The 14,801-nt window shown below is 46.3% G+C and overlaps 1 long non-coding RNA gene across 2 annotated transcripts; it reads right to left on the reverse strand.

Annotated features, from left to right (window-relative positions):
• Nucleotides 1-209: 209 nt before the first annotated feature.
• LOC124707159 lies at nucleotides 210-7,369 on the reverse strand. Of its 2 annotated transcripts, XR_007004755.1 has the most exons (4): nucleotides 6,750-7,369; nucleotides 5,710-6,634; nucleotides 5,452-5,572; nucleotides 210-3,737 (listed from the first exon to the last, which is right to left on the reverse strand). It is a non-coding gene; the product is annotated as an uncharacterized LOC124707159 (long non-coding RNA). The 2 variants fall into 2 exon arrangements; XR_007004756.1 differs by lacking the exon at nucleotides 210-3,737 and having other exon boundaries at nucleotides 5,335-5,572.
• Between the last annotated feature and the right edge of the window lie 7,432 nt (nucleotides 7,370-14,801).

Consider the following 14,801-nt stretch of genomic DNA (forward strand, 5'->3'; position numbering starts at 1 on the left):
CCAAGCGTACTGAATAACCAACCAAACACCATCGGGAAAGCCAAATCTTTCAATCAAATCTCAGAGCAATTCAGGTTTCAGGAGGCAAGCAAGCCCAGGAAATTGAAAATGAATAGTGTACAATTGGTATACTTAGCTAAGCTATTTAGACCGCAGCAGAAGGGAAGAAACAACCAGGTAAAGTAGGATTTTAATATCTATGGTGAGAAGGCTGAAAGATTATTTCTGATATCCCATCATTGCAATTACTACAGTAGGAAATTAATGCAAGATCCTACTCTAAGTCCAAATCTGAAAGCCTAAAACCATATTCATGCACTTCCTTCAGGTACACACCCAAAATCATAATAGGTTTAACTAACATCAGAAGACACTCTTCGTAACAGAAATTATTAATATAGGAATCAACATACATCAACTGGAGCCAAAGGGAATGAGCTCTTTGTGGCTCAATGTCATTGACCACATAATGACCACAACAACACCCGTTGTCGCAGCACCAATGCTTATGTCACCGTTCCCTCCCGTGCCTTCTCCAGCATACAATTAACAACTCCTATCCTCGGCCTGTTGTCTTCGCCAATTTCCTCAACAAATATGTACACAACAACACTTCAAAACTTAGAAATGATTTTCAGAAGGAAGACAAATGTTCTTGCATTTAGTTGATTTCAGAAGCAATCTTGGACAAAATCCTGAATCTAGATAAGAATCATATCAACAGATCTCACTGAGAAACATTATCTGATGCATGTCTTAAACCACCCAACATAGAAATATTTCCCCATTAATCACTCATATTAGTCATGACAGACTGCACAGGTTGGTCTCACAACCGAGAGACAAAATATATTGTATGTGCAAGTCACATAAGTGAGAGAGGTAATGTATGTGCAAGCTATCGCCGAGTGGAGCTAAATATATTTCAAAAAGAAAATATTGATCCAGCAAAAGATAATTAACTCAGGAAAAACCTATCTGGTAACATTGGCACATGATGCTTAGTGCACTCTCTTATTCCGGCAAACTACAAACGAAAGTCAAGAGAAGCGTGCATCGATCAGTGCCTGTCCTCAAGAAATAGTGGATGTTGTATACTCATATTTGACAAAATTTATCATGTTTTTATGGTAACAGGAACACTGAGCCATGTAGAGATAAATCGATGCCTAACTTACACAAGTTTATACTCCAGCTAAGTCTGCAACATCAGATGCATTTTCCATCATAATAGATACTTAGACTGACTATCAATTGGAAGATATTAAATTACATAAAATTGGAAGCATACCATAATTGCTACATACAAAATGTAGGTATGCCACAAGTCGTTGCAATTAGGCATATAAGCTACCAGGAAACTTTCTGCTGAACCGATCGTCTAGTTCCCATTTAAACAAGTGTTTCCTGCTCCTAATGCTTCAAGCACTTTAGTAGTACTACCAATTCTACAGTATCTGCCATATTCTAATATGTATATATTTAGTAGATCAAGCACATATATATACGTGATAGTTGTTTTTTACTGTTTCTTTTCTATTTGTAAGCAGAAAAAATGAAATACTTTCAGATCACCGAAAATATCTTACATAAGGAGGACGTGGATGGACCACAGATTTGGTCACACTTATCATTTTTTAGTGTTACGAAAACGAATGACATACTACTGCATTAGATAGCAGATTCATATAAGCCTGGCATAAATTGTAGTGAAACAAAATTTACCTTGCTTTTTCTCCTGTGGACGTGTCGAGCCGGCATGATGACTCCATTGCGCAAGTCTACAATATAGTCAAAGAACAAAGTATAGCTCTGCAAATTTGATTCTACATCAGTATGTGCAGCTATGCTGCTGACAAGTACTACTTTATATCTGGTCTGGTCAAAATCTTTACTGGATAAATTAGCGTAAGTATGAAATATAGAAGGGATGATTATATTCTAGTGTGCAATCTTATGTATATTTGGTGGTCCTCTGGCTATACATAACAGAATACTACCTAGCAACACGCTGATCCTTCATTGTCACCGCTTGGACACTGGGGTGAGGCGGTGGCGAGCCCTCCAGGCCACCCGCAGCTCAGGCGCCCATCCGTGTGTAGGTCAGGGCAGAGGATTCGACTTACGACACTGTCACTGAGGAGGACAAAACCGTGCTCATCGACCGCCTCCGCAAAGACGTTGTTGCCTTCATCATTGAAAACAACAGCCACGGAGATGAATGAACCCACAAATCCCAGGGTTCAGTTTAGTTTCAAAACACCAAAACCAAAACTATACATGCAAGCATTTCACTACACAGGAGCACCACATCAATTCTTAATTTCAGAGCATGCTTATTATATTTTCAGAGAACAACGGTAGCTAAATGAGTTCTTAATTTCATCCATATAGCATAAATCTGAGGTTATTTTATTTTCCCTTATAATTTTATATTTCCCCTTTCTGGATTAAAATCATGACACGGGGAAAAAGAAGAGTCAGATTTTAGTTAGAGAACAATTATTTGTGCCCTTTGACATAAATTTACCTAGGTTGCTTGAGGATGACCAAATTTGGTTGGGGATAATGATCTACTAATTTATCCTTCTTTCTTGCCTACTCTGGTTCTACCTTTGCTCTGCTTCCCCTCCTCTATTCCTGCAACTGCCCATGGGAGCTATTCCAGCCTCGCTTTCACCACAAATAGGAGAAACCTTCTCAAATTCCTAGAGAAGGAATAGCTAGGACTTAGGAATAGATTTATGTTCTCATCATAACAGGCTCCCATTTCTGATGAAAAAAGTACAAAAACAAATTGCCCTTAATTCATTGTTATAGATATGTACATGATGTCGTACCAACAACCTAGGATGTGCACTGAATTCATCTTCTCTATTTAGAGAAGAAAAATGATCTCATGGAGTGTTGGAAAAAATACAAACATTGATTGCTATTTCATATTTAGACTCCAGGAACTTCTCATTTTCTACAGTGGTTCCTATTTCACATAAACCTGACTTTTTTCGTAAGATGTGCCTCATCTTTTGATGACATGCGATTCACAATGGGATCGAAATATAGACATTACCATCTGTTCCGGGATTTATAATCCTTTCACAGATATTGATCCCTTCAATTGGTCACCAGGTGTTTAAACATAGATAGTTTCCTGATGCCATAAGAAGAGTAGTCTAGCTTACCATAGCCAAGTGATGAGTCTCCTTTTGCAATTAGATCTGGGCTATTTCTTTGCCTGGGCCGTGGCTAGCTGATGGAGAAGGTGTGAGATGACATGAATATGTCACTTAGATTGATTGTAGTACGACTTGCTTATGGTTTAAAATTGGTGAAGAATGTACATTACTATCGAGACTGCTATTTGTGTGCTTATTATAGTCAGTGCAAGATCAAAGATCAAGTGACACTATTATAGAAGTACATAGCCGATAATTCGTATAATGAACCTCATCAACCAAAACGGCCTGGCTAGCATAGTTGAAGTTCTAGTTGTAATAAAAAAGATAGATAGTTACATTGGTTCACAACAAAAGAACAAAATTTAGAAGGCAAGGGCGAATAGCTTGTTGATGACAAAAAGGATCGAAAGTTTGTTGATTTGATATCATTGTTCACAGGACGCGGCCGATTTCTTTCTTGCATTCATTGTTGCTGAAGATGGCTGCCTTCATTACAGAGTCGGCGACGTACATGAAGGATAGACTGGAGCATGTAGCCACGTGCCTCCCGCCGTTCGCCTGAGGGCACACACGTGTTCGATAAATATTTAGCCAATCCAGTCTAAGTAGATATTCAGGCACATGGATTTCAGAATCAAGACTTAGCAATAGCACATGTAATACCACCCAAAATATCAGTAGATAATTTTCTCTAGTTATTGTTGACACACTGTCAACCCAAAATTTCAGAACTAAAGTATTGTGAACTAAAACTTCCATTTTTTTCATTGAAAATGGGAATGGTAATAAATTGTTGCAGACAACACTACTCACTATATTAGCAGACTATCAATGATGTTTCCTATGAATATGACCCAGCAGTGGATCACGTCAGTGGAAAGGATATAAAGTTCAGTTAAAGAAAGCATGCACAATCCAGAGCTGAAACACATGATCTAACATAGACCACATAATTTTCCAAGCAGTTGAACTATGGAGAAAATGTAAACCACATAATTTCTTGTTCGAAGGGTAACCATATTTTCTAACATGAAATTCAGAGTCTGCATGACCTAACAGTTTTCATAACCAGCAGCCCCATGTTAACCAGGGATGCATGCGAATGGTTCTATTATCTATATGCACCAAAACTCTACCTTCAGATACACGGTTACTGGTTGGTTGATATCCTCTACTACAGTTAAATCTAAATATATATGTTCAGAATATCACAGAAACACTGAATTAGTCAGTTCAGAGCAGTTACATGAAATGAAAATATGTATTCTAATAGGGTAACATGAACAATTACATACTTGGAATAACCAAGATGAAGAATTATAATGTTAGATTTTATATTGAACATCACAAAATTCTCGAACTGAAATGATGACAACCAATATTAGAGGGGGAAGAGAGACACTGACTACATGAGAGCGGGTCAATAGCTACAGGCGTCAATTTATCATCGTTATCTCTGATGCAAATAAAAACACACAAGGTAGTTAACACATGGATGGCATCAAGAACTTGAATTAGGACTTGAAAGGACACGATTAAAAAAAGAATAACTTCAAAGATAAGAGATAGATCAAAATAGCAGAAACAAGAAGGCATCGAAATAAAACTAACATCTCTGAACCATCGAGCTATTATAAGAAAAATACAGTTTCTTATTATAATAGCATAATCTGGAAGACAAAAAAGTATCACACAAAGATCATACTCCCTCCGTTCTTTTTTAATTGACTCGGATTTAGTACAAGTTTGTACTAAATCTGAGTCAATTAAAAAGGAACGGAGGGAGTACTAATAATTTCATTGAAGCTATGAAAAGTCTAAAAGCTCTTTTGACCATACACCTGACCATAGAGATTATACTCTAAATAACCTACAGTTCCTTTAAACTTTTCATCCGCCTATTCTTCCAAGGGATTTAAGCAAAATACTGATGATCTAAGAGGTAAAGTATTATATGGGGAACAATCACAAAACCAGTAAGCATGTAAGCATACAAAGAAAAAATGTTGAGCACACAAAAAGCAGCCGTCTTGCTTTCGGATTATAACAATAGGACTGTTTTAATAAATAAGTAGCATGGACAAAAGATCCTACAACAGAACATAATGGACAAAGAAGGTTTCCTCTTTTTCAGAGGAAGAAAACCATTTGCTCCTTTCCTCACAAGTAAGTTTATTTCAATCTGATTTAATACACTCAGATACAAATTAAGCTGGGTTGTGTTATCACAACTTCAAAATTTGATTCAAACATCATAGACTATTGGACTTACATCTGAATAATATCGCACTAAGACGTACAGTTGTCGGCCAGGTGATCACATAAAGCATAAATAGGGAACGCATGGCAGAGGAAAATACACCTTTAGAATCCAACGGGAGCTCTGGATCATCCTAGACCATGAAAACAATTAGTTTAAGCAAAATTAGTATAAGTAGAGATGACAACTTATCAACGTGAATCCTAAGCCATCGATTTATCATACACCACAATAGGAGAGAAAAATAGTGTTGGTAAGGAAATAGCATACCTATGGTGGTGTGGAGAAGGCGAGGTCACTGATCTTGACGCCATACTCTAGCCGTGAAGGTACAGCTCCCACTATCTAGGTGAGGGAGGAAGACCAATGACAAGACAAATGAGGATGAGCCCTGTTCTTGACCAGCAAAAGAAGTGAGATTACAAAAGATGATCATGCTGAATCTATAGCTGTCAAGTACTACCACAAAAACGTGAACCACACAATCAGATTGTTCAAACATAATTACTGTAGATCCACAGCTTCATATTTCCAAATAAAATCAATTTACATGACAGAAGAGCCAACATCAATAAATAGGTTGTAAAATACAATTAACTATCCTTATCGATGCAGAGTAAAATGACCACGGTACCTATTCTCCATTTATTATTAATTTACTCATTATTTTCTTAGCATAACCAGATAAAAAGGAAGGAACATAGAAAATCAAATATTTATCAAAAAGAAAGAGAAATCTAAATAGTTTTGAGTCCACAGTCAGAAGAAGTTCAGTATTCGTCACCAGAAGGATAGGATATTACAAACTAATTATGTTTACCTCTAATGCCTCGAAAGAATAAGGAAATTGCAGTAATTAAGTGATGGTTTACTTATACAAAATGACAACATATATATACAAATAGAAGCATGGGCAAGAAGATAAAGAGTATGTAGTTATTTCCGGTCCACAACAAAAAAGATTTGGGTAATCAAGGAAGGGACAAATTAAGTTGCAAGAATACAAGAAGAAAAATGGAAGAGGCGAGATTATTTTTTGGTACATAGCGAATGCTGACCAGATATGCAATAGGCAGATCCCTCTTCTGGTAAGACAAACCAAGCTTATCCAAACCTTAGATGCTAGTGAGCAGCAGAACCCTGATCACAACAACAATGCAAAGGACAGTGCCGACTGATGAATTGAAGCAACTTCCTGCACACAAGAGGCAACCATGTGGATATGAGCAAAGATTAAGTGGTCTCCCAGTATGCAGTAGCCAAGAAAAACGACCAGATCTGAAGAGCTTGGGGACAATCGTGCAGATAACCTGTAGGGGAATGGCTGGGGAGGCGTGGAGGCCGGTCCTGGAGAAGACATGGGGCCTCAACGCAGAGGGTTCCACACGGCGAGCTCACCATCACCGCAACCTCACAGAGCGCGCCACCTCCTTCGCGCTCCAGCGGGGAAGGAGATAAAACAATCTGGCCGACGGGACGGAGGAGCAGTCACCATGAAAGCTTCGAGAGGGATGGCATAAGTGGAGAATGATTGGGGGAGCCAGAGCACCTCGTCGATGGCCGCTATACCGAGCAGGAACTGACTCTCACCATGACCGCCGGCCACAGAAGAGCGGCCTGGAGGATCTTGCCGGCCTGGAGTATCTTAGGGGAGAGAGAGAGAGGGGCTACACACCTGTAGGAGAGCCGCCATCGAGATGGCGCCGTGGCCGGAGTGCTCAACTCGTGGAGGATATGCCGAGGCGGCCAGGATCCATCAGAGGGTGTCGATGGTGGCCTTGTGCAAACCTCCCCGCGCCGCGCCTCCTCCTCAAGCTTGGCGGCGGCGGCATGGCGGAATTGACGACGTCCTCCACGTGCCGGCGCTGGTGATCTCCATACCCGTGGTCGACATGGACGTCACGTCCTCTTCGCTCCCCGCTCCGTCCCGCCTCCATGCCGACGACGGCGCCACCACCTAACTCCCTCCCATGTCAAGCTAGATCGGCACCATCTTCCCCGATGACTAACTGACTAAGCCAGACGGCGGCGGCTCCGGATGCGGCCGGCGTGGGGAGTAGGTCCGGAGAGAGAGAATAGATGGGAGAGGTGGGGAATGATGTTGGAGAATTGGTCGGCTCGGGACCAGTGAAGCGTTAAGCGCCTGGTCGCACCGCTTTGACCATGTAACGATGCTACAGCCACGTTGAAGGAGCCCAGAAAAAACTGCATATGTGTTCTCCAGCCTATGTAAAAATCCTAGAGAGCACCAAATGTCTACACAGGATTATAACTGCGGGAATGAAACTACCAAGCACATACTACGTGTCAACACCACAGTAATTCAGAAATATACCTCAAAATTATGACAAAACAGATGTTGGTTCCCAAATAGTATAGTAGTTATGCATATAAACAATCATTCATGAGCTCTTTGCTCACTCAAGTGAAGAATAGATAGGACTCTGCAATTTTGGTTAACTCTGAATCTTTCAGGCGTAAATCGGGGTGGACTCTGAAACTTTCTCTGCTGTGTAATACAAGAAGAGATAAAACTTATCTCTGATGGATTGCTTTGCTGCTGTAACAGGTGTGTAATTTTGAACCAAACTAAAGGAACCTGTGCAATACAGTTTTGCCGAGGCTTATCTGCAATCTGTACTATCACTGAACTAATGGTAGACATAAGTTTGTGTACCTCAAACAAGCTTTGTGAGGACAGAGTGCTGCACAGTCTGTTCCTGATGTGGGGCAGCATAAGTTTGTAGTGAGATATGACCTCTGTGCTTGCTTGCAGGAACACAGAGGAGATTGGTGCATGGTATGACTGGCGAACAGCTCTGATTCGAAACGGAGATCAGCCAAGTGTCTATTCTCTGCTGCCTTAAGCAAAAAATATCCGGGTAACAGGAAGCATACTGATTTACTGAATGTCGATGGTGCTTTGTTGTATCCAGGAGGAGTGATGCCCTGAAGCTTCAGTAACACATATGTACAGCCTGACGCTTGCGGGAGTTTTGTTCGGAGAAGCTCCTGCTTTTCTCTTTGTGAATTTTGCAAGCTATGTAGTCCCTCTTGTATTCCCCTGCACACCCGTGGCTGTACGTCGGCTCAAATAAGGCAACATGAATAGCTCTGAATCTTTTAAGACTTGATTGTTGAACTCTGAAATTTACACCCAAGTGACCAAACTGATCCTGTAAATCTTACTGGAACCAATTAACTTTTTTTTTGCGGGTACTTACATGAGCAAAAATAGTTCCAATCGGAGCTGAAAATTTCGACAATCCTATAGTTGAAAAGGCTTTACATTATTTTTACAAATGATGTTCTGCACTGCCCTGTCGCGAGAAGCTAATAAGGCAAGTTGCACTGGGCCAAGGCTTCAAGGCCCTCACGCGTTGGGCTTCTGGAATCCCTTTGACGGGCTTCTTACGCTGTTTTGTTCGATCACGATCACCAGACCACACCCTTTCACGAGTCTTTTGCCTGTTTTCCCATGCCGCCGGCGCCGCCGCACCGTCGTCTCCGCCATGCTCCGCCTCCAAAGCTTTGTCGCTGCCCGTCTCCTCTCTCCCACTCCACCGCCTCCTCTACACGGCCGCGCCCACCATTTCTCCGAACCCTAGCTTCGCCATCGAGTTGTACCTCGTCGACACTTGCGGCCTCACGGACTAATATGTGTACCAGTAGTGGGTTACTAGTGGGCTAATAGCTGTAAGGTAGTATCGGTATTCCACCTATGTTGTCATGTTGTAGTTGGTTAGGTTTATATAAGCCTATTGTATCCTGTTGCAATCAACCAAGAAATGTGAACCTAACTTTATCTTCTTCATCCCTGCAATTTACCTTAAGTACTTTTATTCTAGCAATTTAGCTAATTTACCTACCGATTTCCCTCAAATCCCTATTCTTAGTGACCCTCTTCGATCACCGATCCATCGGGATCCTGACACGCAGGCCCTCAAGTCCTCTCACACCTCAAGTCCCCCTCCAAGCCCGACGCCTTCCTCGCTGTCGGGGGGATGACCCCCGGTATGCCAAAGGCATGCCAAAATCGGATGGTTTTAGCCATCAAAGTACCGGTTAAGTGTTATTCCGGATAACAAAGGTTGATTCAGAGAATCATACCGGTATCCCAGGAGGGGATACCGGAACTAGCTAAGAACATACCGGAACTACCGGAACAGGCTACACTGTAGCACGTCGGTAAAGACCAGTCAAAGATGCTCTCCAGAGCTAGAAGACAAAGATGAGCGAAGCACTTCAGCTTTAATCGAAGCCATGACGCCAAAGGCAGAGGATGACGTAAAAGGTGTCGGAGGATGTCACGGCTTCTGATTAAAGGCATACCGGCATCACCGGTAGCTAAAGTAGCTTTGTAAAGTAGTTTGTCTAGTCAAAGATCCCATTAGGGTTTCTAGGGTTTCTTCCCCTGTAAGCCACCCTCTCCCCTATATAAGGAGAGGGGGCACACCCCATCGCGGGTAAGTGAGTACGTACGATCCAAGTGTTATGCAGTAGCCAAAAACTTGTAACCTCTTATGATCAATGAATAGAAAGATCTGAGGAGGAAATAGCTCTTGTGTTCATCACCTTCTTCCTTCGCCCTAGACCAAGTTCTTGAGGAATCCATCCGGAAACCTCTCCATCCATACCAAAAACCCTCCCCCGAATCCTCTAGCGTCCATTCGGCCCCAACTTAAGCCATCCCATGGCATCTGTCTGTTCACCACGACGACAGTTGGCGCCCACCGTGGGGCCAGCAGCGGCGCTTGCTGGAGTTCATATTCGGGCGGGCCTCCTCACCGTCGGCGGCGAGCGTGTCGTCACCGCGCTCGTTAGCCGCATCCGCGACATGCGCTTCATCAACGACAACACGGGCTGCTTCTCCAATGTAGGCAAGTTCCCCAAGAACGGCCGCGTCATCGAGTTCGGGAGCATCCCCGTCTACTACGGCACCGTCCCCGAGCGCCAGTGCCTCTCGCCGGCGCTGGTGGCTCCGGACCCGCCAAGATCTGCGCTTCGCGACGGCCGCGCCGCCGTCACCGTCGACGTGCTGGTCGTTGGCGCGGACGACGCTGGCAAAGGGCCTGCGGCGGAAGGCGCAGGACCGACGAAGTCCACACGCCCGGCCAAGCCGCCGACCGAGCGTGACCAGGTGGCAGCAGGTGCATCCGCACCACCACCAGAAACTCCACTCCAAGCGGCCATGAGCGTGCTGGCTACGCCCATCGCGCAGAACATCGACCCGGCAGCAGCTCAGGCGGAGCTGGAGGCGCAACGCCAGAAGATGCTCGCGAACGGCGCCGACATCGTCCGGGCGCAGCGCGAGCTGAACCTAACCCTACGTGAGTATAACGCTGCTCATGGCTTTGCTTCTGTTAGCGCTCAGGCTGCCAGGATGCCGGAAAACCGGCTTAGGGCTCGTAACTTAGACCAGGATCTGCGTAAGGAGATTCTTGCCGGAAAGAGTACATCTGCATCATTGAGCATCGTAGAGAAACCTAAGTACAGCAGTCCGGATAAAACAATCAAGGCTGCGAAGGCTGCAGTAGAGCTGTGTGAGTCGCTTTCCGGAGAGGCTTTGGCAAAACAGCAAGAGCGTGTTAGAGAGTTGCTTGAAACCATCGAGCAGAAAAATGCAGAGCAACTTGTTAAGCTGAACAAGGCTGCGGCTTCAAAATCCGCGCGTTCAACAAAGAATGCCGGAAGCAAGTCCCATGGGCAGGCATCGTCCCCCCATCCGGACAGAAGAAAAGAAAAAGAAGTGAATGCGCAGCAAATGACTGTGTACGATCCGGTTCTTGCCGGAAAACAACAAGCCGGGCGACATGAGGCCGGCAGAAAAAGCCAAGGGGCAGCTCGCGGCTATGCCGGAAAGGGCTATGCCGGAAATGATTATGCCGCAAGAGAAGAAAGCGGGCAAAACTACCGCGCACGAAGAGGAGCATATGTGGAGGAGGAAATCCCCCCACCGAGGTACCGGCAGGCAAGGGTCACGGTACCGGAACGATACGATGAAGTTGATTCAGGAATTGAAAGAGGTGCAGCCTACCGGAACCCTTTAGGGACACGGTTAGGAGAAAGATGCCTACCAGACCAGGATGCGAGGCACAGGCTGGATAGGATGTATTTATCTGAGATGGTCGAGGCAGAAGGTCCTCCGGGCCCCAAGTGCTTTGGACCACGCATCATGAAAGAGGAACCACCGGTTCGCAACTTTACGTTGCCCCGGGACACAAAAACATACGATGGCTCGACTAAGCCGGAAGATTGGCTTGCGGATTACGTAACCGCAGTTTATATTGCTGGTGGCGGAGGAACCATCACCGGAGGAGGAAACCGGCGATGGGCCGTGAGAATTGTACCATCTTTCTTGGTAGGACCGGCACGTATCTGGCTAAACAACCTGCCGGCCGGAAGCATAAACGGCTGGTTGGACTTTGAGGAAGCTTTTGTAAGCAACTTCAGCAGTACCTACCGGAGGCCAAATAGGCCGCAGCAGCTCGCTCTGTGCACGCAATGTCCAAACGAAACAGACCGGGATTACCTGACCCGGTGGAACTCCACAAGGAACTCCTGTGAAGGAGTAATCGAAGCGCAAGCCATAGCTTGGTTTTGCAACGGGTGCAGAAGAGGTTCACCCCTGTGGCAGAAACTCCAGAGGATCATGCCGGCAACATTGTCGGAAATGATACGTGTGGCGGATAGCTATGCGTTGGGAGACCCAACGCAACCGGCGGTACAAGCTGAGCCGGAACAATCAAACCCGCCTCAGCAGCGCCAAGAGCAATACCGGGATAACCGGCACAACAAGAGAAGGGAATAATTTCCGGATCGGAGGTACGGACCGCAGCAAGTTGCTGTTGTACAAGATAACTCTGATGCCAGCGGTAGCCAGAGACAGAAAACCGGATCACAGCCATGGGCGGGTCCTAAGAAACAATGGGTCGAAAAGAAACCCTCGGGCCAAAAAAAGAATTGGCAGGAACCTGCGAAATATACCATGGAAGCAGCCATGGACCAACCTTGCCGGTGGCACACTCCGAATCCGGCTCATCCGTCAAACCATCTGACGAAGGACTGTTCTTGGACCAAGTACTTGATGCTCAAGGGAACAGTAAAAGATGCGCAAGCACAAGGCTGTACCACGATACTACCACCTTCGCAAGATATGCTGCATCAGCATCAATTACCACCACCGCCACCGCTTACTGGAGCAAATGCTCTACCGGTACAGCCTCAGCCAAACAGGTAGCAGTACCAGCAAGTCCATCAGGTGGGAGAAGGCAATGTCCAACCACCTCCACCGGCACCTTTGGGCCGGAACGTTTACAAGGATCCGGACGTATGCTGTGTTGTGTTCGTAACTGAGCCAACAGACAGATAAAGCATGCATCGACGTTCCATGGAAGTGAACGCTGTGATACCGGCGGTACCAAAATACATGATGTGGTCCGATCAGGAAATCTCTTGGTCGTTCAAAGATCACCCCAAGATAATGCCAAATCCGGGTGGCTATGCTCTTGTGGTAGACCCACTCGAGTCAAATTCAGCAAGGTGATGATAGACAATGGGAGCAGCATAAACATAATGTACCGGCACACCATGCATACGTCCCAGCTGAGCTGAGACCGTTTCTCCGGCCACGACGGCGGCGCGGCTGGTATGCATCACCAGCAAAGAAGATGCAGGAGCAGGCCCGCCGGTAGGAGCGGACGGTGGAGGCATTGAAGCCTTGGATGGCGCAGGAGCTCCAGGAGCTTCCCTGGCTGAGGCAGAGCTGGCCGGCGCGGAAGGATCCGGCACGGCCTTGGAGGGAGAGGGAGTAGGATTCTTCTTCTTCCTTTTCGGGACAGGAGGAACAAGAGGTTCCGCCCGCCCATCGTCTTCAGTGCCGGCGCCAGTGTTGCTGGCGCCGGTATCTTGGGTCTTTGGAGGGGAAACAAGTTGCCCCTCCGCGCGGTGCTGTGGAGGTTTAGGGGCCGCGCGCCCCGTACTTGTGTTGCCCCCAGGGGGGAGGCAGAAGGTTTGCCGGCACCAGATGGCACCGGGCTTGGTTGAGAAGGAGGTGAGGCCATGGGCGTATCCTTAGAACGTTCCGGCCTCATGCCAGAGGCGCTCTTGGTGATCTTGAGGGCAGGCCTGAAAGGATAAAAGGAAAAAATGAGGTCGAAAAAGAGCAACCGGAAAAAGAAAGTCCGGAAAAGACAAGACAAAAAAGTGAAATCGGGAGCTTACCCGGTGGCCACCGGCATCTCTCGAGACCGGCGGCGCTTGGTGGAGATCTTCTTCCCGCCAATGACTTCCTGCCGGGAGCATTTGCCGGAAGGAACCTCGCTGAAACCAGCCTCGGGCGCGGGCGCCGCGTTCTTGCGGCCTTGGGAGGTGAGCACCTCAGGAAACTTAGCCCCGGCTTCGGCCTGAAGCGGGGTGGCGCGCTCCACGGCCTGTGGGTCGACGCTGGCCGAGGCAATGCCTACAGAAAGACAAACATATGAGAAAGCGAAAGAGAAAAATACCTCGAATCTGATAACCTCATCATCCGAGTCAGAGCCCTCGCCGGAAAACTTACGGGGTGTGGAGTATGGGTCTGACCCATCTTCTGCTGTCCCTTGACGTAAGGATCAGCGTTGGCGTCGTCCTCGAAGACCCGATCCGGCGTATAGGAAGCCGGGTGCTCCTGGCCGATCCGGCGGAAGTTCTGAATTACAAGGACAACATGTTAGAGCAAGATACGTATGGCAATACAGAAAAAGCTTCCCAAAAACCCCAGAATCTTACTCGCCGCGGAGGAGAGTTGCGGCGGCTGTAAGGGGCCAGCCCGTATTTCCCGCTGGGGCTTAGCGGGTTTTGGCAGATCTGCTTGTCCTTAAGGACCAAGTCAGTAGGGCTCAGCCGGTGGGTTGTGATCCTTGTCGAGTCCATTGGCCCCGACATCTCGCTAATTTTGTGGGCGCGCCGCTGAAGGGGCAGCACCCGGCGCGCGAGGAATACGCGGACTAGATCCTCCGCGTAGAGGTTGGTCTCCTCCTTGTTGATGTCAATGAAGCCGGCGATCCGGGTAGACTCCTTGTCATCCTTGGGATGGTGGAGCCAGTTCTTCATGGAGGGTGGCCCGGGAACATACGCTGGAAGGTTAATGAAGTCTTCCGGACCGCCGTTCCGAACATAGAAAAAGGTCCTCTGCCAGGTCCGGACAGAATCCAGACCGGAGAGTTTGTAGAAATTGCTTCCGCCGCGGGGAGACATAATGCAGCCCCCACACCGGACAAAGGGTTTGGGCTGAGGAAGTTTCCTATCTTGGATAGAATTCTTCCGAAGGTAGTAAAAGAAAGAGAAATTATCAACAGAAGGAGTGATACCGCAGTATCCCTCCA

Source organism: Lolium rigidum, chromosome 4, assembly GCF_022539505.1.
Source record: "Lolium rigidum isolate FL_2022 chromosome 4, APGP_CSIRO_Lrig_0.1, whole genome shotgun sequence".
In the NCBI taxonomy this organism is placed as follows: Eukaryota; Viridiplantae; Streptophyta; class Magnoliopsida; order Poales; family Poaceae; genus Lolium; species Lolium rigidum.